The sequence below is a fragment of the Triticum aestivum genome, chromosome 7A (assembly GCF_018294505.1).
Source record: "Triticum aestivum cultivar Chinese Spring chromosome 7A, IWGSC CS RefSeq v2.1, whole genome shotgun sequence".
NCBI lineage: Eukaryota > Viridiplantae > Streptophyta > Magnoliopsida > Poales > Poaceae > Triticum > Triticum aestivum.
The window spans coordinates 718,179,160-718,182,413 of NC_057812.1; positions in this window are offsets into that span (position 1 = coordinate 718,179,160).

The window sequence follows — 3,254 nt, forward strand, 5'->3', positions numbered from 1 at the left end:
CCTCGGCTATGCTAAGAGAAGCCTGCGACTCAACCGGCCCGGCCATGGCTACAGGACGTGCCTCCAAGACCGGCATCCTACATATCAACGGATCCGCGGTTATCTATAGCAGGTGAGATGCAATTCAAGATATAGAGAAGGAGACATGCGATTGAAACATGGGGCGGCAGAACTCCTAACCCGTGCGGTCCCGCAGTTGTATCTCCAAGGTCCATGTTCAAATCCATGGCGACGAGGTGGACAGAGGTGGGTTGTGGAAGATGAACATTAACCCGACTGGATTCCTCGACCACTCCCGCCCCCTCCCCCCACCTCCAAGCTTATCGAGAAGGAGCGGTGGGCCACACGCAGTAAATTCGACCTTGTACTGTTGGAAACATTAAAACTACCCGAGCTGTGCCAGGTCCAATACCTACACACAGCACATCGAACATCACCTTAGTAACAGGTGTGCCACTGGTGTACTCCTAGGGGCTCTAGCACCTAAGCCTACTGCTCGAGCGTGGGGGGCAGGCTTCCGACAGGAACGGATCACGAGGACGAACCGAACGGCCGAGATAAGCCAACCCAAGGTGCTAGGCCTCCAAAAATTCGCACTCTGAAAGTATCTCTCTACATCCAGGAGCATGCACCTGATGTGAATAGTAAAAGTGAAAAAAATCTGAATTTGTTTTGTAACTCACTTTCACAAATGTTTGTTGTGCATACAAAATTTCATCATGAAATCACATTGGTGAAAGTCGTTTCAAAAAAAACAAAATTAGAGCTCTAAAATGCTTTTGTAAGTAACATTTTTAGAGCATCGATATAGACTATATATGGAACAAAATGAATGAATCTACACTAAAAAGTACGTCTATATTCATGTGAATGTAGTCCGTACTAAAATCTCTAAAAATGTTTATACCTATACCTATATCTATATCTATATCTATATCTATATGTATATATGTATATGTATACCAATATAAAAGACCCAAAGGGGCAGATCCAACAAATCCTGACCGTCAAATCAGGTCAATTCAACGATTTAGGCTGCTTCAATGGTGAGCGCTCAACATGTTTAGTATGCAGTTAATATCTTACCAAATATTATTGTCAATACTAATTACATAATTAATATGCAAATAATATCCTACCTAATATTTACATGATATTAATATGTTACCTAATATTAACGTGCATTGCACGTACACATTTACTAGTTAAAAAAGAAAGGAAGTAGATGTGAGCTAGACGCGCTAGCTGGTTCGAAGTTGCAACCTCTGGAGCTCTCTCGGCTTCCTAGGCTGCAGCAGCTACCCCTTCCTTGTCTGAACTTCTCTCCAGCGGGCCCCGAGGATTGACCGTGTCAGAAGAAATTTTCTTTTTTGGAGAATGAACGTGAGTAAGCTGCTAAACAGGTTGAGAGCATCTATATCTGGACTTGACAAATCCGGCCCTTAAACATTCGCAGATGTGACCGGGCACCTCCGCGGGCTCTGACTGGCACGTCTCATACTTGGTACTATGCATTCAAGTACCTCATGAATGTTTCATTCCCAAAGGACGTGTTTCGTTGCCTCCAGTGAATAGTGCATGCATTGTTGACTAGAGCCTGGTGGAGGGAAAACGACGGGAAAACCAACATATGCATCTCATTTGGTTGACTGCATCGAGGTTGCTAGCATTAGGGAATCGGCTTAGGCATGTTGTTTGGTTGTCTACATTGACTCCACACATGCAAGTAGCACTGTGTTTGGTTGCCTGCATTGGATGTGATTAAGATTACCAGCAGCTACCTATAACACACAGTTCCATGGCGGCTACGATGAACGGTGGCAAGGACAGAAATAGTTTGTCGCGCTGTATTCGGACTCGGCGCTGACGCCACCTTCCACCGCCGCTGGCTCGCCCGTGCGGAACGCCGGCCTCTTCGGGACAACAAGCAAGCCTCCCGCCGCCGTCGAGTTGCTCTGTATGAGCGACAGTCCCCACAAACTCTGAAGTTACATAGAGGCGTACGGAGTAGTGGTTGTGAGATTCAGACCTGAGAGGGAGTCGCTGTGACAAAGGACCAACCACCATCATCCCCGGTCGGCCTTAGCCGAATCAAACACTACACCGCCACCAATAGGCCAACCATGATCAACCACCATCATCCCCGCCCCACCCCATTAGGGCAGCTTTAGTGCAGTAGGACGAGAGATAGGAGGCCGAGATGAACGATGCCGGAAACGACTCCAGTTTAGTTGGACGTGGGCAAGGAGGTCAAGGGGAACGACGCCGGTGTCGAAAAGGACGAATAGGAGGGCTCTGAGACAGAGGACAGAGGAGAAGAAATACAGTGTGTGTGTGTGTGTGTAATTGCGGCGTCGGTGCAGTAGGACCGACGAAACACAAAACTTGCAACACGATGTCGTGAGGAACTGCGAGATTAGGCTACTGGTCAAAGAAAATTTCAAACGGTCCATCGTGCACGATGAATTTGACAAGATTCGTCCAAAATAGCTCCTAGCATGAACACAAAATTGAATGTTTACGATCGACGAAACTACAAACTAATCGTCTGAATGGAACCATAAAATCGATGTGCATTTTGTTTCGTGTAGAGCTTATCTCGAATCGAAGCACCATTGTATAGATTAGATGAGAAAAGGAAGAAAGGAGATTTTGTTTGGCCTTTGGCTTCCGGTGATCCGGGTTTGCGCCTAGCCCGCATCAGCTCAAGGCACTACAGCCGACGCTCCGGCGATAGATATGGGTAGCTCATTACCCGGCCGCGTGGGGACATGGCTACTACCGGTGGCGGACTGCGAGTGGAAAGTGATGGCGGTGTAGGACAGCGGATGGGAGGGGTGGGACGTGGATGGGTACTGTTTCTTTGTCGCCGTTCGGCTTAAGTAGCAGTGCTAGGGCATTACGCGGCCCACCGGAGCGGCGGCACGTGGCGTCGGGGGAGACGAGCTTCAGAAAACTGGGTTTCAAAGTGTTTTCGTTTGGGACCCGCTGTCAGTCCGGCGTGGCGGATGCGACCAGTCGCTTCCGGGCCTTTCCATGTCCGGCACATATTCAGGCTAGATATAACGGGTGCCGCTTAGTCTGTTGGGCAATAAAGCCGTGGCGAGCCCGGGACGCGATGCGTGCCTGCGTGCGCGCGGTGAACGCGTCGGGCTCGGCCCGTGGCAGCCTGGGTCGCGTGCGTGCGCGACTACGCGCGTGTGTGTGTGTGCCCACGCGTTTGTGCGCAAGGGCCGTTGCGTGTAGGCGAGATG